This window comes from Phlebotomus papatasi, chromosome 2, assembly GCF_024763615.1.
Source record: "Phlebotomus papatasi isolate M1 chromosome 2, Ppap_2.1, whole genome shotgun sequence".
In the NCBI taxonomy this organism is placed as follows: Eukaryota; Metazoa; Arthropoda; class Insecta; order Diptera; family Psychodidae; genus Phlebotomus; species Phlebotomus papatasi.
Genome location: NC_077223.1, coordinates 92034815 through 92062131, shown reverse-complemented (window position 1 = coordinate 92062131; position 27317 = coordinate 92034815). Strand labels below are relative to the sequence as shown.

At 32.7% G+C, this 27317-nt stretch overlaps 1 protein-coding gene across 1 annotated transcript in view; it reads right to left on the bottom strand.

Annotated features, from left to right (window-relative positions):
- Positions 1 to 25963, bottom strand: part of LOC129802390 (protocadherin-like wing polarity protein stan) — a 94578-nt gene extending 68615 nt beyond the window's left edge. The window contains exon 1 of the mRNA XM_055848158.1: positions 25848 to 25963. The gene's annotated coding sequence lies outside the window, so the exon portion shown is untranslated. The remainder of the gene's footprint in view (positions 1 to 25847) is intronic.
- Positions 25964 to 27317: the final 1354 nt, after the last annotated feature.

The window sequence follows — 27317 nt, the reverse complement described above, 5'->3', positions numbered from 1 at the left end:
ATTAAATTCAAATACCGCTAACTTATTTAAATTTTGGGATAAATAAAGGAATATTCTTCGCAAAGGAGATTTTTTACCGTTTTACTCGGGAGGTGGGTCACTGATACTATGGTAGCACAACGGTCCATAGAGGACATAAGCCATCTCGCAAGCAATATTTTTAGGACATCCGTTAATTTTTTTCCTAAACAGGGATGATTTTGTCGATCCATTGTCCCAAGGGGCGACTCATTCCCACTTTTTCTAACAATAACTTCTGGTTTCTCAGGTTTCGCGATACAGACATTGGGTTTTTTTCGGTTTTCATAATGCAAAGAATGAGTTTCTCGGGTTTTGCGATGCGAAAAGTGGGTTTCTCGAGTTTCGAGATGCAATTCTTGGGTTTCTCAGGTGTGAAGCGTTTCTCGGTCAATTAACAAGGGTTTCTCAATATGAGTTACCCCTTGAAATGCCCGTGGAATCAAGGGCAGTGACCTTCACCAGACGCAATTCGAACACCTTACATGCAGAAAAAAATTCTGGTGACATAAAAGCCCTAAAAGGAATACGAACCCGCAACGCTTACATCATAGAGCGAGTATTCTACCACTTTACCCGCAGTTAGTAATAATAAATAATAATAATGATGGCACGTTCCGTAGAGGAACTTAGGCCTTTCCGAAAGGGGAGTTCGGAATATCCATTATTTTTTTTCTTATTCGGAGATTCGAACCCGGGACACTTGCATCATAAAGCGAGTGCTGTACCACCAGCAACGATAGAGTTCTCTGTTCGACATGCAGCGACGGTGGCGACCTCCCAAATGTTCAGAAAGTGGTGACCATTAAGGAGAGCTATTGCTTAAACCTCGTTCGCTTTTTCCCAGCCCGTAAGGATATACATTGGCCCGAACCCTGTTCCGAGCGCGTTTGCTGAACGGTGTTCAAACAGGGAACTTTCGTTGCTGGGCACTTGACACATTGAGTGCCCGATTAGTGCCCAACTATAATACACTCTCACTAAATTATTACTAATAAAATAGCCGTTGTCTTCATTAATCTTTCAAAACCCTAGTACAATAGTAGTTCATTGCCGCTGTACAATCATGAGTAAAATATTCATACTTCAAGTACAATATTTGCATAGAAATCTCGTGTATGCAATACACCTCCATATGGCCGAAATTCAGACAATCGCAGCACTTCGTCAATAAACATTTAAGAGGTCTAACATATTAAAATTAAAATAACACTTCTGGAGATACTACAACTCAAAATTAACAATCCCATCATGAACTTTCCCAGAATATCCGTACTCTGCAAATTTGTTAGGAGTAAAATCAATATAAAAAAAGCATTGTTAAAATAAATGTGATAAGATCAGTTTCCGCATTTTAAAAGCAGATTCTGCATTCCCTCGACAAAACCCTACAAAATCATAAATTTTAATTTCCCAATTTCCACTATACAAATTTGAGAGAAAATTGCTAACCAAACCAATTATTCTCGTAGATTGATTAAATAAATATTTGGTTTAATATGAAGCGCATTCATTGAAAAAAAAACCACAGATAGATATGATACAATATTACAGGGGAATTAACAAGAGAACAATCATGTGAAATTTGATAAATTCCAGAGCATCGAGAGTTTTTTGGATAATTAAACAAATAAATTTTTGGCGTAAAAACGGAAGGACTGTCGGTAGTTCTTTTTATCTCATTCACCAATTATTCCATTAATATTAATTAGTAGTATCCACCGCAGGAGTGCATTAATGGCCTCTAAATTGATGAATTTCTTCTTTCATTCATTTATCATCTTAATTCTCTAAAACCCAACCACTCTCACACAACTGAGTAATCTCTAATCACCCTCAATAACTATTTTATCATAAAAGAGACAATGTGAAGCTAACGATTTTTTTGTTGCAATGTGTCACAGCATAAATGAGTGAATAGAGTCACCAAGGGATAAGCCGGTTCTTATTTATTAATGATGTTAAGAGTGACTCTGGTTCATTCTCCCAGGTTTTTCATCTATGCTTTGCACTCGGGCCCAAACAATGTGGCACGTGTTCGTTTCAAAGCCATTATCCAGGATTATCCCCTTACAGGGCTAAATCCCTTCCGATCGATTTTATCAATTTCACTTTTCAACCCCTTTTTGCCATTTTTTCCAAACTTATCCCTGCCAGACAAAATTGTAGTTTAGCAAGAAGTTACAAAAGTCAAAAAATCGACAATAGTCTGGAACAAAATGCAAGTGAAGCATTACGGATTCTTTTTCGTGTAATTTTCTGAATCAGCAGAAATGAATGCACCAGATGGCTGAATTCAGGAAGGGTCGAAATTTGCCTCAAGTACCAATGTTTCTCTCTTCTTATTTTATCCCACTCAGCCAAATTTCTCCGTCTTCACTTGCAATAAAAAAAAGTTAGTCCAGAATGTCTGGCAATGAATTAATTTCAGTCATGTGGCTTCATAAGTTCTATGTAATGTGACTCCACCCTAATGTTGCTCCAAAAACTCGTGCAATTTCAAATTAACCCCGGACAAGTTGAAACCAATAAATTCTCCCCAAGTGTCAAGGATTACATCTATGAATTATTATCCAACGGATTTTTAATCATAAAATGTAAATTTGAGCAACAAAACACCGTCTAGGTCTGTCATTCTTTCAGATCCTTCAACTAACCACCCTTTAGCTCCCTTGAGACTTTCGACAACCACGGTTGGAATATGACTCTGTCACACAATTTCCCTCCCCATCTAATGTGACAAACACTCAGGAAAATGTATATAGATTAGATACAAGAGATTTTTTAACCTTTAAGGGTCTGTAACAAGTGCCAAAAATACAATTTCAATGCAACTGAGTTTAACTGGATAATTGTTGTAGATGTAAAAAATTTGGACACATCGCGATGCACTGTCGCAAGATTCATCTGCAAACATTGCGTGATATTGAAGTAAATAATTTAGTAAACACTATGTCCAAAAAAAAAACTTTTAATCAAAATTGTTGTTAATATTTTACTGCTCAAACTCATGACTTAGATGTTATACCCCAAAAGTACTTTCGTATCATTTACAATTATCGATTCTCAAACGATTTTTTTAAACCGATTCACAAATCACTCAAAAACTCCCCTCAAAAGAATAAGAACAAGCATGTGGCAAGTTATTTTTTTATATGGAGCTATTTGAAGCCAATTTCCTAAATTGATCTCGGACTCAGCTCACAGTGCTCCGAGGAAAAAATGTACTTAAACAAAAATTTAGTATATTTATCCCTTCATACGGTAAGGTATATTATAATATAAAAAAACCTCGACACTGTTTAGATATTTAGCATAACTGTAGCGAGTATAAAAAGATTCCCATATAAATTTAAATCGAAATATGAGAAAGTGGCTTCAAATTTGAGGCAACTTGCCAGAGGCGTGATTAAGAGTAATAAAATTGTTTTTTCGGATGAAAATTACTTATTGATTCATAACCGGCTCATTACCAGTGCATAACCGATTTAAATCAATTTCTAAATCACTCAAGACGTTGCCCAAAATACACCTCAGGAGTAATATAATTGAATTACGGATAAAAATTAGTTATCGGTTATAAACCTGGTCATTACCGATTCAAAATCAATAGGAACCAGTTAAGTTTTATAGGAAATTCCAAGATCTTTTCCAACGAGTTCAAACATGATACTGTCCAGATGATAAATTCGCTTTCTAGAGCCTTTTTGACCTTTGACCTTGAAAAACCGTTATTCAGAATGATTCAAAGGTATTTTCGTATAAGGATGAAATGGCCGTCTGGGTAATCTCTAAAATATACTCAAAAATTAAAAAATCGCACGACGCGATTTCGAGCAATCCCAAAAAAAAACATAATTTTGGAAGGACATAGGGAGGGTAATAAATTAATTAGACGTAAAAAATTTAATGTTCAAATTCGTAAAGAAATGTATATAGCATTTCGTATTACGATAGAGGGGGTTGCAACTTTGAATATGGATTATGCTTTTTATGAAATTTGAACGTTCCGAAGATTAAAAATAAACGAATGGCCTCTACACACTAGAGAAATGTATGTCCATATTGTAGAATTTTTTATGTACAAGTGTAGGGAATTCGCTTCAACATTGACATAAATTTCTCTAGTGAGTAGAGGCTATAAGACTGTCCAAAGTGGAAATTCAAACCGGTTTCCAACTGCCACTTGTCACGCCATCTTCATGTCAAATGTAGAAATATTATTTTATTATTAAGGCTATTTTATTAAAATATTACTTTTTTAAAATAATTTTGTTTCAATTAAAATTTTCAATTTGGTGATACTTTTGAAAAAAATCTCAACTGAAACATTAGGGTACGCGTGCCAAATTTCGGCATAGTTGCATGCAAGCGCCAAAGTGTCAAGTTTAAAATGTAATATTTTTTATTACAAATTGATTTTTTTTGTTATTTTTTTATAAGGAGTGTTGCTTGGAACCTCGTAGACAGTCTATCGTCTTTATTTTCTCTACATTTTTTTTTAATTCATTTTAAAATGAATAAAAATGTAGACATAGCATTGGTGGCCTATTCCGGCCACCTTCATTCTCATAGTTTCTTGCCATTCCGGAATCCTCCCAATGTCGTTTCCACATCAATTTGTTCGTCGAAGCGGCATTTCTTGTTATTATTTGCATTTTATAATCTCTAGAGTATGCGAAAACTAAAAAATCATGGAAATTCGAGGACCAAAAATGTGGCCGGAATTGCAAGCTGGCCGGAATTTGGCACATTTACCCTATTTTTTTCTAGTCTATGTTTTATGATTCCTAGTTAATTCAAATATAGATTTTAAAATAAAATTCTCGTAAAGTTGTGCTTTGTTCATAAATTTATTTCCGGAACCATTGTAGCCCTTCAGAAGTAACATGTAATTATAATTTTTTTATGCTATGACATTTCCACGCCTTTTTCTCTGAGTGTGTTGGTATTGTTCAGAAAACCTATCCGCTCTTATTTCCCATCTCACCCTCAATTGCTTTCCAAAGCCACCCTCTCTCGTAGAGCACGAACAAAAGGGTTAAAATCGTATTCCTCTTAGCTGAATATAATATGTGTGATCACATTTCGTCTCCCACTCACGGATTTTCCAAGGGAAGGAAATTACACTCGAGAAAAGTGGAAAATCTCATATATACGCCAAAATCCGGTAAAATATACTAGTGTGGTTGATACAGCAAAGCCCCCCTCAGCATCCAATCTCTACGGTGAAGCCACATAAAAAAAATCCGACCCCAAAGTCGTCAATGTGGAAAAATTTTTCAAATAGCAATCCATAATTTGTTGTGAATTTTATGGTAAATTTGCCTCACTCTCACTTTTTTTCCCTACACCCTCCTCTCTCTCATTCTTGCCAATCTTCCCCCCAGTCAGATACCCGCTGTGATATTGGTGTACACTGAGCCGCACTAACCCAGCTCCATCCCCATTATCTCACGCAGGGATGATTGCAATGCACAACAGTGCCGACCCACCAAATTACAAACAACCCCACAATAGATTACAGAGAGCAATGAAAAAATTAACGCAGTGTGCAATTAAGGCCATTCTAGGTTAACGTCCTTTTGAGTACATGCTCACGTGCAATGCAGAATATGCAACAAAATCTCGCGCGTGGCATTACATTTCAGTATGGCCAAATCAGTGGCAGCTTAAACAAAATTTTCTTTTCGTCTTTAAGCATTGAAATCTTTCATTTTATTGCGTTTTCATACCCTATCAAACATTTAGTCTCGCCACTGACATAGCCACAAAAAGAAATTCCAGGGATTCCACCCAAATCAACTTATAAATAGGGACAATAACAAGTTGAACTTTAATCAATTAGGGCCAGACAAAAACCGCCCGTGTCTCGTGACCCCTGTTCTGTATGCAATGTTAGGTACTCTGGGGCTCACCTTCAACACCAAAACCCTCTTGTGACTGTATGTGTTGGTGGAAACTTCAAATGCCATTTCCACCCCTCGTGTTTATACCCTTGTGCAATAATATTATGTTGTACGGCATCGTCTCCTCGACAGCCCAAATGGCATCAGAGTCGAAACGTTGTGCTACGAGTGAGAGAGTGAATTGCGTATAATGTGTTCAATGTAATGATATTATGTACATAGAACTAGATACTTTCAGGCTTGATGCCCCATTCCAACCTAACATTTTCCAGAACGAAACCCTCTCCTACAAAACTCAATACACAGAATTCTGGTCGAAAACCGTCGTTGCTGACTCACGCGAGTCGCGTCGAGGGATGATTTTTCTCTTGGGAGAAGAGAAAGAGGGTGAAATGATTGAGATCCACCAACGACATTTGAGACAGATTAATGGCAAATAATCGAAATTATGTGTATTTTATTTATAAAGGCACAACGTATTCCCAACTGTGAAGTAGACGAACACAAAAAGAAAAGAGACAAACCCCCAAAAATATTCTAGCAGAAACTTTTATATTATACCACCCCTACGGAGAAAAATATCCAGACAAATTTGTGTCTGATTAGATGATTGTGTTGCCTGAATAAATAATTATGGTGTCATATAGCGTGATAATAGTATATTCTTGTCTATATTATACGAACAGACAAATTTACTGCCACCCCTCTCTGTACTTAGTCCCAACAAATTACTCCCAACAATAAATCCCTATACTATTGAGACAGGAATTTATTAAACCTGTCGCAAATCCCACAAATTTATACCTGTTTCCCTAAAATTATCCACTAAAAATTTTACACAAAGTAATTACAGAAATTCTCCATAAAAAAGGAAACTCTTTCAGTTTTTACAACCTCGATATTCATGATAATGTTGCAAAAACAAATAAAAATCATATCGTAAAAATTGTGTAGTACATAAATGTCTGAATTGAAAACCAAATATTGATACTTGCTCTTGTCATGAATTCATCCCCTACATTGAATTTTAAGTGTTTGAAGAGGGTTACAAAGAAATTGGCAAACAATGTTGTTGAGAAAAAAGTGTTAGTACAATAGAACACACAAAAGATTGATTCTAAATTGCAACAATAGAAAATCATTGTGTGCCCCAAATGTATTTTCTCCAACAATAAAAACAATATGTTCTGATTAAAAATTTAAAAATTTACAGATAAACAACTTAAGAGAAAGAACAACATGTCTTAAAAGCACTTAACACAATCCACATCATCGGCAATTCATGTTGACATGCATTCAACGCAGTGTTTGCAATGCACTATGATCTTACAATGCATTTCCGCATGTCCGTTTTTGCTACAACTAACGCATAATAGATGAAAACAGAAAAAAAGCACAAAGGATGTTTCGATGAAAACACGTTATCGATAAATTGTATAAGTAATTAGCAGTAACACTGCAATATCCTTACTAATGGATATTGAATACTCCATAGCATAAATCTCAATAGACACAAAATCCATTATGGTAATTTTGCCATAAATAACATAATTTACCATACAAACTTATGCTAAATTTGAGAAATACACCAAAATCTCCCTTAATTGCAATAGGAACTTACTTTGAATTGCAATTTTGTACAACAATTGTTGAAAGTTTCATTGAATGTACACCTCACAATCAGAGGATGTATTGTTCACCCACACAATATCATTGCTCGAACTCTTAAAGAAAGGAATATTACGATTGCAACATCCAATATCGTAGAAGATTTTTTGATCGCTTTTCAAAAAGAGAAGCGTACAATTCCGAGAATATCTTTCATAAACGTAACATTGAAAATATTTGTACACTGAGAGAAATCCGAAAAAGTTAAAATAACATTCCGGAAATGTTAATTTTACCCCACTGATCCAAAATCTGTGTAAATATTACCCTTTTTATGAATTCAGAGGTATTAACGATCCTTGTAGATCCCATTTCCACGATGGAGTATCAGACCACTTTCGGTTCAGGATCGAATTACATGATAACTCTTGAAGGTTTTTCGAATTTCGCGAAACATTTTGTTCAGTGTTTGTGAAACCCTGCAAAAATGTTTTAGGTTTTTTGAAACTTTAAAAGAATTTTTCGTTTTTTCGGGAACGTTCGTAAGGTTTTAATGATCTTACAAAAATATTAAAAGTGTTTCTGAGTTTCTCGGGTTCTAAATGTTCCAAAAGATTTTCAAATGTAGCAAACTGTTGTAAGGTTTCCGAGTGTAAGAAAAATTCTAAATGATTTTTTGTGTTGCACGAGACCTTTTTTAGGTTTCTTGGGTTTTGCAAGGCCTTTCGCTAGATTTCTTGAGTTTAACGAAGCATTCCGAAGGTTTCTCCGTATTCATGATATCTTTGGAAGGTTTTCTTGTATGGAAACACCGTAACTGTGTGGTATTGTGTTATGACAAATTTCGAATTTTATGTGGTAAGTACATTCGGGAAAACTTCGAAAATGCGACTCATACCAATTTTGCTGAGGGCTTCATAGAGCTCCTTGCAATATCGATATGATATTCATTGGCCTTTAATGTTGTCGTATTCCGGAACTTATCATCAAAATTTATTGACATTGTCATGTCGTTACAGAATTCCCCTACTGTACTGAGATTTACAAAATGCCATATATTTCAACATATGAATTATCCGTTTTCGGTAATTGATATTTTCAACTGAAATTAATTGCATTAGTTTTATATCATTACTCCTAGTAAGTTTAACGATGATTTTGACTCAGATCTAAACCAGTAAACATACAAAAATAAGGCAAAATATTCGAATTCGTGAGTACAATGCCTTTACCATCCACAAGTAAGTACTCTGCGAAGTATTTTACACTTATCCACCCCTATTTCATTCTGGTCCACGATAAATCGAATTACAGCAATCAGCAGTATTCTTTTAGAGCCACCCAACATTGACAACAATCCTACAGTCTTCTTCGTGCTCTGAATGAATAACCAAAAGGAAGCTGAAGAGGGTGTAAAACAGAAGAAACTCTTACAAATTTTCATATGATTGTTCATGTCCTTTGACAACGAATTTCGTTCGTGAAAAATTCCCATTGAGCACGACACTCCAACCCTTTATCAACTCACCCTTCCACAGAATATCTGCTGAGCTTTTTCACGCTAGAGACCTCTATATACAATGAACGCTTTTCAGAGAGACAAAGGATTTCTTATATAAGATGAAAATTTTTCAAATAACAGCCCCATGCATGATTGAGTGCGGAAAAATGCAAGGAATCAAGCGCTGTCTCTCAAAATATCTTTGAAATTCCTCTCACACTTTGAATTTTCAATCCTCCATTTATCATTTGGAGAATCCGTCGAGATGTATGGGGGGAGTTAATAAAAGTAGGAAGAACCTAACCCCATTCCCAAATGCAATCTACACTTTTGCAGCAAAGTGGACTCAAGCTGAGTTTGTCAATGCAAAAGACACTTGAAATTAATTAGTTTTGCGCCCTTTTCCTCTTCAATTATTTACTCTTTCATTTTACGTGCCAATGTGTCTGTCGCTGGCATAAGATAAAGCACACCAGTTAAGATTATACAAAAAATCTTAAATAATTCATTGGAGATGGAATGGTTGAAAGAAATTAAAGCAAGAGAGAAACCATAGAAGGAAATGGAGTTTCACCATGTACTTTTTGAAATCCAGACAAACTACTTTAAGTTCAACGGGATCTCAACGGTGAATAATATTTCTTATGGTATTTTTACGTCTTTTTTTCCCTCTCCCAACACACGGGATACAAGAATATGAGTTGCATTTGGTTAAAATTGAAAATTTTTAACCCTCCATTTGACAACAATTTATTCTCTTTTGTGCACATCTTTTATCCAGAGTAACACACAAAAGAAAAACTTTCTGAATTTGCATAAATTGGCCAAAATTGAATTTGCAGTAGAGCCCTGCGTACGGCTGCGCGCATGTAATGCGCGCAGCGCGCAAGCTGATTTTTCACGCCGCAGCAGCACAATTTTTTTTGTGCGCGCAGAATGCGCGCAGCAGCAAAAGTTTTCGTGCGCGCAGCATTTAACTTTTATCATTATTTATATTTTTTACATTCTTTTTTCTTGAGGAAAAAGTCTGTCATTTGGAATCACTTTTGTTATTTTCATGTTATATTCAGAGTTTTAATACGTGAAATTACAAATATATTACTATAATTCAAATTTGAGTAATGCTATGACTAAAATTGGATGCAAATAGTGGAAAGTGACCATAGGGGAGACTGGGGCACATGTAACCATTTTCGATAGATGCGTATTTGAGGCGATTTTCCAAGCACACAGTGGTTTTTTGGAAAATCTTTCTTAGCTCATGTTTTACCCTTGAGTATAGGCAATACATCGAGGGTAATGCGGATGCTGGAAAACAATTGAGTTTTCCATAAAAATAAAACTTTTGTCACTGTACATTTTTCTCTTTTCACAAAATACCTGTGGTAGAAGTAAACACTTTCTGGGGAGGATGTAAACACCTTTTTTCCCACCCTTGAAATTAACTTTGCACCACTTTCGATTATTTTAATTGCTTAAGAGATATATAAAAACTGTATATTTGTCAAAAAATCACGACACTTTTTACAAAGAATAATTAAAATAGCAAAAAAACTAAAAGCATGCATATCAAAGACATTTTTCAATGGATTTTCCCCATATTTTGACATCATGTGACTTTTCATTGAACACAGTGCCACCATTTTTTTCGTAATCTATGAATTAGACATTTCGCATGAAGGTCAATTTCCTGCTCTTTTACCTACTCATTTTGTGAAATTGAAAATGCCTGTTTACATCTACCCCAAATGCTGTTTTCTGACCAATTATTAATTCTTTTGAAATAATATGAATCTTAATTTCTCTAGTAAATGCATAAATATAATCCTAAAAGATGTAGGAAAGAACTGGTATTGCTACATTTCGATTATTTTACACAGTTTTTAATTTCCAGGTGGAAATCCAAATGACCAAAATAATCGAAATATCAACATTTTTAGGAAAAATTATTTTTATTTTTAAAGTATTAGGATTATATTGACCAATTCATCTGTGGACATACATCCCCGTGGTATCTATGAATGCTTATGGGTTTTATCCTCTGGAGTCTTAAAATTAATGAAAAAATCACAGTGTTTACAACTACCCCTGTTTACTACTGCCCCAGTTCCCCCTACTATGGAATGAAGTCTAAGATTTGCAAACCTTTCATGATTTACACACAAATCAAAGCTATTTTCTACTACAGCAAAAAAATGTCTTGCTTATTAGGTTCATAAACCTGCCACAAGCAATTCTTGGAAAACCTTAGATTTTCCTCAGGAGGATAATAAAAATTCCGTGATGATTTTTATAACATAATGGTTGGGTGAGGTCCCAACTTTATTTATACCACAATTTAAGTGAATTGAAACGGTACTCAAGAAAAAACTGGTTTGCGGAATCTTCGTTTTTTTCCTTTTTGTTTTTTACGCTTTTGTATTTCCCAGTTTCTCTTTTAAATCTTTGTCTTGGGTAATTTTTGGTTTTTGGAAATCTTGTCTTTCATATATTTTAAACAAGCATATTTTATTAAATAATGAAATCACATTGTTTTTTTTTAAGATTTTAGTTTTGTACTTCAGGGCAACGGGAAATTTACTGTGTTGGGAAATTATCAGTATCATCTGTCGGGGTAAAAGGAAATTTTCTGTGTTTTGGGAAGTTTTTAGTTACGTCTTTTGGGGCAAAGGGAAATTTTCTGTGTTCTGGGATTTTTTTAGTTTCGTCCTTTGGGGTAAAGGGAAATTCTTTGTGTTTTGCGAAGTTTTTAATTTTGTCCTTTGGGGCAAAGGGAAATTTTCTGAGAAAATGGAAATTTTTGGAAAGTTATAAAATATACTTGAGCAAAATGTATGACAGACAAAATTTCCGATAATTGTGGAAAATATATGAAAAACAAGATTCCCAAAGACAAAGTTTCCAAAAAAAAACAAAGATTACCAAAAGCAAAGATTCCAAAGACAAACTGCGAAAAACAAAAATGTAAAAAACAAAATAGAAAAAACAAAGATTCCGCAAACCGACTCCTTCTTTGCAAATTGTATTGTGGAAAACACGGACGATATTTTATACAACATGAATAACGCAAAATCTCGTTTAATAATTCTTAAACTGTACGTTAGTTATTATCGTTATTAATGAGGAAAATTGGATGAGAAATGCATAAAAGTGTCTGAAAATCTTTAAAGTCGATTTTCTCGGAAACTATGAGAGATAGAGATCTCATACTTTACACTCTATTAGAGCCTCTTTTAGGCTCAAGGTGTGCGAAATTTCACATTAGGTCAAAAATGCATTGAAGCGACTAAAAATTTTTAAAGTCGATTATCTCGGAAACTATGAGAGATAGAGGCCTCAAACTTTGCATTCGTTTAGAACCTTGTTTAGGCTTGAGATATTCCAAATTTCAATTGAAAATGGGGTAATTGAATGAGAAACGATCAAAAATGTCTGAAAAGCTTTGAAGTTGATTATCGCGGAAACGAGATCAGGAATCTTTGTTTTTTACACATCAGAGTTTGTCTTTGAAATCTTTGCATTCGGTATAGGGTAAGTGCTCATAATTTTGTCCAGTTTCTTATTTTGGACACTTTGAAGATAACATTGGACACTAAAAATAAATTGATTAAAATGATGGATTTTTATTCCAATATTTGATGAATAATGAATTCTATCTAAATATTTGTTCTTTTTGGAAGATTTTAACACTAAATACGTTAAATTTTGAATATGATTTGAGTTGAAATTGCTTTGTTGAAAATTCAGTGTGAGCAATTGCTTACGAGAAATATGACAGAACTTCGTGGCTTACTTCAGTCTTATTTAGTTTTGGTGAAGTACTAACAAAGTTTGTTCGCTGTTTTTGAGTGATATTATTGAATATTCATTGAATATTGTGTTGATTCACGTTACTGATGATTTGTACATTTGACCTGAAGTGAGATTTGCCTTGTGAATTATATTTTTCGTGTGAAAAATGGGAAATTTTTTAAGACATTCACCAGTGAGGTGATGATTCTTATTTTGGACAGGTGTTTTTCTCACGAAATTTCGTGAAGTTTTAGCTTTTGTGATGACTAGGTTGGACAAATACCTGGAGAAACAAAGGAGCATCATCTCTACGAAAGAGATGTAGCGAGAAATGCCTTGAAAGGCTCCCGGAAAGGTCAGGGAATGAGCGAATCTGCACGTACTTGGAGTATCGAAGTCAACTCACTTTAATGAATGATATGGAAAGTTTTTGGGCTTCTGTGACATTCTACGTTTCCCTTACATGAACAGGAAGAGGACTTGGTAAGATTGGTTCATAAAATGAAGAACAATGGGCATCCTGTTGAGGCAGATTATCTGTCCAAATTTACAGACAAGTTGTAAAAATTAATAACCAAGTTGTCCAAAATAAGAGTCAAATTCACCTCTACATATCAATTCATTTTTAAACGTATTAAAACTAATTTTAGTAAAAATGAGATGATAAATAGCTTGCCAAGTTTCTAAACAATCCTTCTGAAAAGAGAGTAACAAAAAAAGTCAATTAGTATTGAAAATATCGCACTTCAAACTTGGGATATCGATGCTTATATGCAAACTGTCCAAAATTATAAGCACTTCCCCTATTTTGTTTTTTTTTTGGAAACTTTGTCTTTGGAAATCTTGTCTTTCATACATTTTATTTTGTACAAGTATCGGAAATTTTGTCTGTCATACATTTTGCACAAGTATATTTTATAACTTCCCAAAAATTTCTTTTTTCTCAGAATACTTACCTTTGCCCCAATGGACGATACTGATAACTTCCCAAAACGCATTTCCCTTTGCCGAAAAGGACAAAACTAAAAACTTCCCAAAACAGAAAAATTCACTTTGCCCCAAAGGACGAAAAAAAAACTTCAAAAACCGTTGTAATTTAATTATTTTATTCAATAAAATATACTAGTGTAAAATGTATGAAAGACAATATTTCCAAAGACAAAGTTTCCAAAAAACAAAGATTACCGAAAACAGATTCCAAAGACAAATTCTAAAAAAAAAACAAAATGGAATAAAAAAACAAAGATTCCGCAAACTCTTGGAAACTATCAGAGATAGAGGCGTCATGCTTTACACCCTATTAAAGTCTTCTTTAGGCTCAAGATGTGCGAAATTTCACTTGAAAATGAAGAAAATTACTGCTCATTTTTAATTTTTTACTGACAACTTTTTATTTTTTATTGTCCATTTTTTATTTTTTCTGACCACATTTTATTTTTTACTGCTCATTTTTAATTTTTGCTGAACAATATTTTTACTATTTTCAATTTTTTGTTGACCACTTCTTGTTTTTTATTGAACTTTTCACTGACCATTTTATTTTCTCAGAGAATTCAGAAAGTTTGTCGTTCAACAAATTCACGTATTTCCTAAATTTTACTTCATATCTACAAAATTAATAAAAATAAAATCCTTAAAATAGACGAATTTTATGTATGAAAATAGCAACAATTTTTTAAATGAATTTTATACATAGTTTAGAATATAATTGAAAATCAAAACATTATCGTTGTGATAATTATTATAGCCTGTTTCTTAACAATTCCTGTTGTATTACAAAATAATAGCAGTACGACCATTAATGTGTAAGATTCCCGTCTTAAATATTTATTGTTTTTCCTCAGTATTTGTGAGATATTTTAATTTTATAGATTGATGATTTTGGTATATATTTTTGTGGATGTTTTTGATTTTTAAAGGATTTTCAAGACAGGATCTTGGTCGAAATAGGCCTAAAGGCCTAAGACCTTGGTAAGGGGGGAAACAAAAAAAAAAACAAAAACAAAATAATAGGTGAGATTGTTAAGAATCTCACCCAATATAATCATTGTAATATATTTTAAAAAAGTTGATTAATATAGTCATTACCACAATATAAAGAAAATTTTCTTAGATTCGTTTATATTTATTAAACAACTTATTAAAAAATCACACTTTAATAAAATTTATTGAGAGAATGACATTTTTGAGAAGTACTTTAGACCTTGAAAAATACAATCAAGGAATGTGTCAAGAAATTGGCAGTGGGAAACTGGTGGGAATGTAGTCTAATCAATATTTTGATTATAATTACGTTAAGTTGTCTCTCGGCTTAAGCCGTAGGAATGTCCAGCACATAAGACAGAACGATGTATATTTTATTAAATTTTGGTAAGTAAGTATAAAATTTTAACCGTAAAAAAACAAATAAAAAATAACGCCAATTTTAATCTTTAGAAGAAATTAAATCATTATGAGAATTTTAGTATAAAGAACATAACTGAATTTTATTGTTTCAACAATTACCTTATATTGTAATTGATTAAAATGAGACTCATTTTTAAAACAATCAAGTTTAGTACGACTTCAATAGAGTCAACATATTTGTGTTTTATATACCTGCTTAAGTTATTAATTGTTGTAATTACTATTTCACTAGTAATAAATTGTCTCTAATTCTTACCAAACAAAAGTACTTTAAAAGTTTTATATTAAATCTGGAATTTTATATATTTTCATGGTGTTTAAAATTTTGATCAAACTTTTTTCTTATTGAATGAAATGTAAAGACCTGGGCTAATATTTTTGACTTAAGTATGAAACAAAAATCAAAATTCAAAAGTTTTTTATATTATTTATTATATTGTTAATATGTCACATCTATTGTATGAAGAATGTCTAACAGGCAAAGAAATTACATACGTTTTTCAGTGAACCGGGAACTAGATTTTCATTGCCTGGTATTATCTTTTTCAATCTCTATAAAACAATATTTTCATTAAAAAACAGCTTGCGCGTAAAAAAAATCTTGCGCGTAAAAAAAAATCTTGCGCGCAAAAAATATCTTGCGCGCAAAAACTGAATTTTGCGCGCAAAAGTTGAAAAAATTTTTTGCGCGCTTACGCGCGCAAATTGCCTTCCCCCTCTACGCGCACGCAGCAAGACCTTTCCGTGCGCAGGGCTCTAATTTGCAGCATCTCATTATGTTGTACTTCTGTTCTTCTATTGCTAAGTAATTCAATATTCAGTGGATGTTGTACAAGAAACTTGAGAATCTCTACCAAAGTCTCCAAGATTGCGTCTTATATCAACTTTTGAATGAAAGAGAACTTTTGCTCTGGAAAATCGTATTTGAAAGTATATTTTTGAATATGAATAGATTAGATAAATTTCTCGGTTTTGGTTATCTGACTGAATGTAAAGAGGTTATTTTGTTATTTATTTCTCTTTGGGAGCTTTATTGGAAAAGCTTAGGATGATGTACATCTGCAACTTTCACGTAACTTCTTCTAAACGACATTGTTAAATAGGAGATATAGAAGAAAATTTAGTTGATCCAATTAAATAATTTATTGCCACCATTAAACAAATAAATTTGTTTATCAATAGGACAACAAGTAATTCATTATAGGGGAAAGTACTCTCTCTTTGAACGTTCATGCTTTCGAATAATGTGAATTTTCTTTTATTTTTCCTAGAGACTTATAAACAATTATTACATAGTTATCAATAATTCAAAAATGTGTAAATCTCTTAGGAAAAATAATTTCTTTTCACATTATTCGAGGCATGAACGTTCGAAGGGAGAATACTTTCCCCTACATATTGCGTAATCCTTAAATTTTTGTCATCATTTTTTGTTAAAATATAAGACTATTGCGGCAATTTGTGTTTATAACAAATAATTAGTTGATCCAACTATAATTATTCAAAGTAGGACAAATAAAAACACGCAATATTATATTTTCTGTAAGTAATATTCCATTCCTTATGAATTAAAACATTTGATGGTACGTTATAAAGATATGAGAAATTTGATTACTTTATTATTTAAAATAAGAAAATTGTTTAATTTTACAAATGAATTTTTAACAAGAGAAAAAAACATGACAATTAAAGAAGAAAATTGAATTATAAATTTAATACACGAGGGCAATCTTTTGTATCTTTTGCATTCAATTAAAAAGAGAAGATAATTTTACTAATAAACGTGATCAAAAGAAAATTATTAAAAATCTAAGAATGTAATGTATTATTGTGAATTGAATTATCTAAAATATTTTATAGTTTGTAAAATAATTACATTAACTCCCTCACTAAGTTTTTAGCCCTCGTACGTATATGGCGTTAGCGATACATGTAGTCCGCATACGTGTCTGAAGTTGTAATTATATTAGAAGTTATTTATCTCTTAACAAAATCCAACTACAATATCACAAATATCGATATCGCAAATCAAGAAAAAAATTCTAACAAAGTTGTTGAGTTTTTTGTCAAAAAAAAACAGCATTTGCGGGGAATAGTACTTTACTACTTAAACTTAAAAAAAAATCAACTACAGTATACATATCATGTGCTTAATGAGAAACCTATGTCAAAGATAAATCATCAAAAACCACCACGTTCGAAGGGAGAATACTTTCTCCTATTAGGACAGTGAAATTTGTTGATCTGACAAAAAATTTGATCAAAATAACTAAGCTATAAAATATATTTCTGTTGCAATATTTTTTAAGACTTTTACTAAAAACTTCTAATCATTATATTAGTAACGTAAAATAATGCTTAATTTATGTATTTTAAGTAGTTTCTCAAATACAGTACGACTTCAATAGTGTCAATGCATTTTATTCTGATTTTTCTGAAATTTTTTAAGTTAATTTATCGTTATAGTTACGTTCGGTATTTAAAAAGATTTTAGTTTACTCTGGAATTTAATACATTTATTGTCTGTCCATCCGGCTGTCACCAGCTCTAGATGCCAAACGGTAAGAGATAGCGACTTGGGATCTAAGGGGGCCCCCCCATAAATCGACCCAAGGACCGTTAACATGCCCCTCATTTTCCCCCCACCCCTTCCCTTCCCCTCCAAAACCATGCTTTTTCGGATTGCTCGAAACATTTCGCGGCGTCACATTTCAGGCGGACATTTCGTCCTTAGACGAAAATAGCGTTGAATCATTCCTAAAAACGGTTTTTCAAGGTTGAAGGTTAAAAAGACGCTAGAAAGCGCATTTATCAAGCAAATGGGGTCATGTTTGGGCTCATTGGAAAGGTCTTAGAATTTCCTATGAAACTGAACCGGTTCCAATCGGTTCTGTTGAACCGGTAATGAACCGGTTCGAAAATCGATACTTTTAAAACAATTTTGGAGGATCTTTTGAATGATATATAAATCGGTTCAAATCTGTTGAAAACCGGTAAATAATGATGCGAAAGTACTTCTAAGGTATATAGAATCTAAGTCACGAGTTCGAGCATTTCGCAAAGCCGGGGACGCTTTGCCACCCCTTTTTTTTTCAAAGTTTACATTATTGGAGTCGTACTGTATTTATCTCAAGCACCTCAGAAAGCCCTAGAGAAGCACTAAATTTGTAGAAGACTCAATTTCACAAAAACAAATTGTTAGATTGTTTCGTCGTTTCCATATATAAATTTTCTCTCAGTGGTTACGAAGTTATTCAAGGATTTGCCCATTCATTTAAAGAGCACTGACTAAAGCTCTGCATGCTCAAAGCCACACAATAAGCTTAAAACAGCTCAATTGTGAAATGTAAGAAAAGAGAAAATGAAAATGGTATTCATTTCCTCTCTGTGCAAACAACCAAATAAAGCTGATTGATAACATTCAGTTTGGGACTTTATGCTCAAATTATCCTGAAGAAAGGACACAAAATTCTGGACATTGTATATACACAAAAGGACGGCAATCTTTCAGTCAAGCACTTGGAAACTTTTTTTCATTATTTGTGTGTTGAAAAAGTCTTTTGATTCTATCAACAGAATTGCAGTTAAAAAGCAACCAATTTTTCTCTGTCACACTCACACACTAATCCTTGTCTGCCTTTTGTCCTTTCTTTAGTGAAAAATTAAACTTTTACACTCTCATTAATCACCTGGCAATGTGTTTTCTCCACTTTAATGTGCCTCAATTAAGGAATTCAATGGGCGAATCGGAAGGAATTGAGGCAAGTTGAAAGAGAGATTCTTGAGCCTGGGTACGAAGGTCTTAGCTACGGGCAATTTTGGAGAATTCCTGGAATAGGATGTATCCCCATTCAGTGGATCAAGGCAATAGCAAAGGTGTTGAATTTATTGGTGTATTCGTAATTAGAGTAAAATTCACCTGAAATGTACATTTCATTTGTGAGGATAGAGAAGGATCAACCCTCCAGGACTGCAAATGTATGTGTTTTGGTGAATAAAACATTTGTGCAGAGGGAGGGTGTATAAAGCCCCTGTGGAAAGTGGATATGTAGAAAATAGAGCAGGGGCAGGATGATTCATCCAAACTGAGGGTGAGAAGGGCATAGCATCAAGCCAAAAGGAAAAATATCGATTTTCGACCCTTATTTTGTGTGTTAGCGGCGCCCGTCAATGCAACGAATTTTCCCTCCCCTAATAAAAGAGTCTCTCCTCTAGTGCGAGGGAGTTTTCTCTCCTGTTTTTTTGGCACAACATTTTCCAAAGCTCAGAGATACTCTCTAAACAGGAAAAATTCACACATTTATCGCACAAGCCCCAATCCCTGATGGGGAGCTTTTTCCATTGCAAACCCTCCCCTTCCTCCAAGAAACTCCCTCACCCGCCGATGATCCCAAGGAAATGTGTCTGACGCGACGTGTATACTGAAGAAAGTGTCGTAAAACACGGTGATCAACCACCATTCCTGAAAACTTTTGGCGGTGAAACGAATTTTACGGCTCTTTTCGCGCCGGTGCAGGAGGTCACACACACTCCAGACCAATTAGTTGGCTTGGCGGAAGGGCAAAGAAGAGTCACCCCAAGAATTTAAGGGTGAAATCCCAAAAAAAAAGGTACGAATTTCCATGCAAAAAGACTTTTCAAGGAAGGTTCGTTTTAACTACCGGAACCAGACTCTAGCGTTTATATTCCTATTTTGCAATTATTTCATTGTTAAAAGAAATTGTTCAACATTTTTTCTTTTTACTATCTGCAAATGAACCATTTGCAATTAAACTGTCTTCTTAAATTTTCTAATAAAGAGATATAAATAAAATATTCAAACTTTGAAAGCTTTGAATATCTGTGAAAAAAGAGTATAATGAATATTCTTAAGACATTGCCCAACTATAACACGTTCCACAAATGTCTCCAAATTCTGCGAAAACAGCTAAAATAGGAATTTTATGTATGTATGAAAATAATTAAGATTGAAACTTGATGGGAAAACCGTTATATCTCATGATACTTGCTAGATTAATGTAAATCAGAATTACTTTTCCTATTACACTCAACGAGAAGAAGCTGAGAAATTTTGATCTCTTCCAATTTCTTCACCAATTTGCACATCATTGGGACTGCAAGTAAAGCAATTAAGTACAGAAATTTAGCACGTTAATAAAAATTTCATTTGAGAGTATGCTCCATGTACAATTTTCACATGTTTAATAGAAAAAAAATAGATTAAAATTGAGTAAAAATTGCACATTGTCAAGAAAAAAACACGGATAATAACGATGCTAATAAAAAATTGTCTATTGGATTTACGAAATTTTACGGCGTTATCACACTTGCACATTAAAATTTTAATGTGATTCACATTAATTGTCGCTTGTGAGCGTCCAGATATGTTATTTGTATCTTTGAGTCACTTAATATTTGGGGTTTTTGGTTTTTCTATTTATTGATAAAGAAGTGGACTTGACCTGCAAAAATAAGTTTAAATTTACCTAAAGCATAAATATTTTTCACATTAAAAAATTAAAGAGAAAATCGCATTAATTTTTCGCATTAATGCTATAAATCAATTTATATCAAATTTTGCGGGCCAAGTCTACCTTTTTATTAACAAATAGATCAAATTTGGAATATAAAATGATTCAAATACACAAATTACACATTTGGACTCTCACCAGCGACAATTAATGTGAATCATATTAAAATTTTAATGTGCAAGTGTGATAACACAGTTAGTCTCAGAAATGCGAATATTACTACAATTGGTATAACTTTTGAATAAGGACTTTTGTATTTTTTTCTTTATTACAGGTGTTAAATATAAAGTAAAGTTAGTTAATTATAGCATAAACTATCTAAGATTCTGCATTTGTTCAACCTCACCGTGGGATGGGTTTTAATAAGTCGAAGAAATATTTTAAGGAGTTACGTGGGTCAAGAAGACTTAATAAATTGCATATATTTTTATAAAATAAAATAAGCATGAAATTGTATATTCAACAAATTAAAAAAGTATTTATTTAATTTGAGCTCTTACCGTGGTATCACACTAGAATTTTTTCAATTTGTAAATTCAAATTAATTTTCAGATGAATTGTTTCTACACTAAGAAAAAAATGGGGGTGCGATTAACTTTTTTTCCTCATAGTTTTAACACATTTTAGGTGTAAAAATATATCAACATTTTTTAATGTTAATTTTACACCTTTTGAGGGTAAACTAAACATGAAAAAGGGTAACTTTAACCCCTAATACAGCTAAAAACATAATATTTACACCGATTTCGGATCATTACTGCAGGGTAAAATAAACATTTCCGGAATGTTATTTTAACTTTTTCGGATTTCTCTCATTGTATGCGTTATTTTGCATTAAAAAAACATTTGAATTGATAGATTTTCGCTTATTTTTTGATATGAACTAATACTTGGCCCACCAAAACATGTTTAAATATTCTAAAATAGCATAAATATGGTTGCTCAATTAAATTTGAATTCAGCAAATTAAAATGGTAAAATTGCTCATTAATTTCAATTTTATTGCAGTTAAACAAGTAGCCTTTTGAACCAAATTGTTCTTATTAAATTTATTCATTCGTAATTAATTATTCTTCTGGCTTTGGAGATTCTTTGCACAACAGATAAGTAACTTAAAATACATTTTAAGTATACTATGAAAAATCCCGCGGCACTATTTAAAATTGAGCAAATTTCTTGCAAAATGTGTCCTGGCTGTGAGAATTTTCAAGTAAATTCTAGAAATATTATAATACTCAATTGGCTTAATTGAATTTAAAATTAAATTGTGAACATCCTAATGTGATAGCACCGTTAAGTATATAAAAGTGGAACTTTCTTATCATTATTTTCTGAAATTTTCATTTCAAAATTTTAAAAAATTCAGGCGTTTGGGACCTAATTTTTGGTGACGGTTTTTCGAAAAAAAAAAACTTTTAGGTAGGCAGGATTTGTCAGAGTAATATTTGTCTAACGTCAAAAAACTAAATATTTCCTTTTAGCTGATAAGTTAAACTCGTAATTGAACAGTTCAATTTTTCTACCTTGATAATAACTTATTTTACAAGAGAAAACGCTTTGTAAAATACGCCGAAAATTGTATTTTTTGGTATGTAATTCTGTCAAAAATCCAAATTTCATTTTCTAAAAGAATTTTACCATTTAAGTACGAATTTAACTCATCAGCTAAAAAGAAATATTTATAGTTTTTTGACGTCAGATAAATGTACACTGCGATAACTTGTCCACTGGAAATTATCTTTAAAAAAAAATCTTCGAAACTTCAATTTTTGAGATTTTCAAATGAAAATTTCAAAAAATATATTTTAAATGTTGTACTTTTAACTTAAATAAAAATAAGAAAAATATTGAAAAAAAAAAACATTAGAGAAATTATGGTATTTTCCAGTCCTTTTGGCCCACGTAACCCTTCAAGATGCCTACAGACAGATAATCAATTTGTTTGTTATATTATCTAAAATTGCTCAAATAATTTATCACATTTTCAAAAACTAATTTCAAAAAAATCTTTTCATCACATTGAACCCAAAAGTTCAAAATAATTTCAAAAGTTCCTAATTAAATCTTAATCCAAGATTTTTAAATGCAAAATTTCATAAATTGAAATAATCATCATCATTTTCAACCGCTTATCTTGCTTATCTTAATTGAAATATTTATTGAAAAAATAAATAAATTGAATTAAATAAGTTAAAATATTGATTTTTATTCGGTTACTTACCAAAATGGTATTTAAATAAAATACGACGTTCAAATGCATAAAAGTCAAAATATGCATTTATATATGCATAATTATATACCTACTCCTATAAAAGTACCTTGATATTCAATTAAGAATTATCTTTATAGCGAGTCTTGAAGACATCTCGGAAGTTATAAATTTGAAGAAATATTACAGCGTTTGTAACATTTTATGATTTTCAGCATAAATTAAATCAGATATATACTTAATCAGCTTTAGATGTAATTATTTTTAATAACCATTCAGTGGAATTCAAATCAAACAAAGAATTTCTCGTCATAATTGATCACCAATTAATCACAAAGATCAGTTTTACACTAAGGGATTATATCTTCAAAAGAGAAGCTTTATTGCGCCATTAAAGGACTTGAAAGAATGTTATTTCTCAAATTTTACAAAATTTACTCCATACAGATAATCTACATGGCTTAAGTTTTAGCTGACATTTTGACTTGCATATTAAAATAGCAATATTGATCTATAGCCTAGATTTCGAAACATCCCTGGAAATGTTTCTCTTTTTTTAGAAATTTAACATTTAGTCCGATGACCAGTAGGGGAATTCTGTAATTTTTCTAGAATTGTCACACATGACTTCGAAACCTAACAATCCCAATCGAGCTAAATTTTCTCATATAACATGAACTCGAAAATACGATTGATTAATTTTGTAATGAAACCTCTTTACTTTGTGATATTATGCATCTGTCTTGGTTGATTTGTTTTTAATAAAATTCATTGTCATTTGAATTTCCAGAAATCTCAAATATGTGACTTCTGACAATGTCACGGCTACAGAATCACATTTTCGAAAAACCTCTGCGAGATTCGAACTAGGGTTCGCCATATAGAATTACCAGGAACCTTGATACCTTAAATTCAAGAAATTCAAGAATCTCTTATTAATATTATGAATTGAGAACATTGACCCTAAATAAGAGTATCAACTATAAACGTAAAGAATATCTCAAACATAAGCCATACTAAAAATTCTATAGATTCTTATTGGATAGTCATAAACTCGAGTTTTTGTTGTGGAGCTTGGGATAGTTGGAACTACCCCAAGTATGTGTGAAACTACCCCATCTTTCCCTTGCATATTTATTTCCTAGCTTTTCATTCACAGGATGAGTTTTTACTAAAATTTTGAAATCCTGAAGTTTCGTAACGATGATTATCCATAATTTTCATATTTTACTAATGACATAAAGACCAAAAACGGTTAGAAACATCACCTTCCGGTCTTCGGTGAGCCCCCGAGAGAATGTTTCGAGTTACAGTAGACTCTCTCAAATTCGGGCATATGGGACCGAAATGTCAGCCGAATTAGACAAAAATTCGGGCGACAAACTTTTTAAAATGGAACGATTTTTTATTCATGTGCATATAGATATTGAGTTTACGCACTCATATATAACGTAAATTGCATGAAAATCCCTCAATAATGCAAAATCACATCAAAACTAAGACAAACCATGCCAAATTTGAGCATATTTGATTCATTTGATAATCATAATCAAACTTGAAAAATGACAACAAACTTTTTTCAAATGTAACCGCTGCCCGAATTAAAAAGTAGTCCGATCTTAAAAGAGCCGAATTAGCGAGAGTCTACTGTATCAATTTAAAATGTTTCTTTTTATACAGTTTAAGCAATTTAACCAAGTTTTCAATTTTATTTTTCTTGAATAGGGGAGACTGGGGCAAAAGTTGTCAAAACGAAAATTTCAATATTCAGTGTTTTCTAAAATAAAAAAGATTGAGGCTTGAAATTTTTATTATAGATAGCCTTTATGAACCTTCTTAAATTTACAAAGTTTCAAGGAATTCGATGATGGATTACGTAAAATAAAAAATAAAGAAATTTTGAGCCCAATTTTTCGAATATTTGGCTTACAGAAAATATCAACACTGATTAGCTCAATTTAAGCACATTTCTCGTTAAGATAGAGAAAAATTCTCTTCGACAAAGTTGTAGAGGAATAAATTTCCTGTAAAAATATGTCTATTTGATATTTTTAACGTTTGCGAGAGTAAAACGTCACAAATTATCCGAAGACTGACAAAATTTGCCCCAGTAATTCTGAGAATCTCCACAAAATCGACTTTTAGAAAATGATTCGAAAATCGCATTTCTTTCGAGATAGAGGAAAATAGTCTTCTGCAATGTTATAGGGCAGTAAATTTCCTATAAGAATATGCTCAATATAAAACGTTTAAGTTTTCTCAGAGCTCGTGAAAGAATTAAATATGCGTTTTGACAAGTTCGCCCCAGTCTCCCCTACAGTTACTGATATATTTTGGAGAGCTTTCAGGCGAGTATTTCGTCCATGAAACTATTACCGGAAAATCTCCATTTTCATTTTTCCCAAAGTCAAAGTTAAACCACTCTGTGGGGCTTATTTCTCATCCGATTTGCTCAAGTTTGATATTTTTAGAAAGGTCTTGAAATTTCCAATCGAACAACATCGCTTTCAATTAATAATGAATTGATTAAGTACCGGTAATTGATTAATGTTTCTCATTTCAAACTTCCTATAAAGTGATCTTAAGAAACTCTAATTTCTTAAAACATTTTGGAATAAGTACCATTAATATTTTTTGAGGAATTCTAATAATTAAGATCAGTGTCTCAATGGACTGAGCTCATCGACTTCGAGTTCTTCAGTAGTTCTTTGTTCTAAACTTCGCGAGAAATGTTGCTGGAATCGTGATAAATTCCAAAAATCTTTTGAAATGAAGACAATTTAAGCAAAGATTCTAAGCCCGAATAGCTCCGTAAATTCCCAAAAAGATATTTTAGGTGGAAACAATCTGAAAAATGCTAAAATTCAACTCACATTCGCTGGAAATGGAGAGAAGAAGGTAGCAAAATGTGGCCACTAATCCTGGCCACTTCAGTGCAATGACTCGAGTGGCTCCCAGAGAAGATCTGCGGTTGGACTTGTGTCGTGAATCCGTTGAATTTGTAGAGGAAAAACAGGTAAAAGAAGCTGAAAGTCTCGTTGGAAGATATCCCGTGGTATTGGTGTTTTAATTCACTTGGGCTCTATTAATTTTAGTGCTCTTTTTTGCCTCTTCACCGTGTATCTCACTCCTTCGTCTTGCACCTTTTGACTTCTTTTTCTTCAACACAAACACACAACACCTGCCTCATACACGGCAGCACTGCTTGATCTCTCAATGACCGTTTAGTAACACCCACAGAATCACAAGAAAATCGCGGGAAATCCTCTAAGGATTACCAAGAACCTTATTTAAATGGACTTTGGGCACTATTAGTCACTGAATGAGCTAAGCTTCACTAGAAATTGAGCAGTTTTCGCGGAAAGCGGACAAAAACACCTCCGCCAACTCGATGAGACTCAAACAAACTGAAACAAGTTTCCACGGCAAACACCGCGAAAGCCGCTCATTGCACAATAGTTCATGGCGCCAGAAAATCCACTGGAATTGGCGCGGAAAGTTCCGTGGGAAAGGTATGGAGCGACCTCTTACGGAAAACAAGAGTGCTTACCACAAAACATTCCATTGACCACCCTAAAAAATTTACAAAATTACTTTTACTCCTTTTACTTTACCACACTGAAAAAAACGAGACACCAAAATTGGAACTATCGCCAATATATATAAAATTCATAAAATTATTATTTCCGAACGGGGAAATCAGAATTTGGAAATAAAGAAGACGTCTTTCTTCTTTCGATGTCCACTTTATTCTCTCTTCTTTCTATTGATACATGATATTTACATGATTGCTCTCCCTTCGATCTTATTTGTCTTCTTTGTCTTTTATCAGATATCTATTTTTAGCATTTTATGATCTTATGCCGATTTGAATTTCGCAAGATGTACATCCCTATTCAAGGTAATATAAAAATTGTGATTCTTTGTCAATTAAATATCAAAGAGTGATCCATTTAAGCCGAAACTTTGAAAGATAAACATTCTCAGGCAAATTAATATAAACATTTCCACATTCTTATGTCGATTCAAAAATGGGGATACCTAATATATGATTTATGATCGTGGGTTTTAACTATAAGGAAATTTTACAAGAATCAACATTTTTTAGAATTAACAAAAAAAAATTAAAGTAAAAATCATGTGGAATTAGAACATCAAATTTATCAATTACTTTTCCACAAAAAAAAGCTAACTATTTTTTTCTTCATTACTGCTATAGCTGCTATATGCTATCACTTCAGAAAGATTAATTGAGTTTGCTATGAAGCTTTAAACTTCAAATTGGTTATATGCGACTTTATATTTAAATTTTAAAAAGTTTAAGAAAAATTATCAGTGTATAT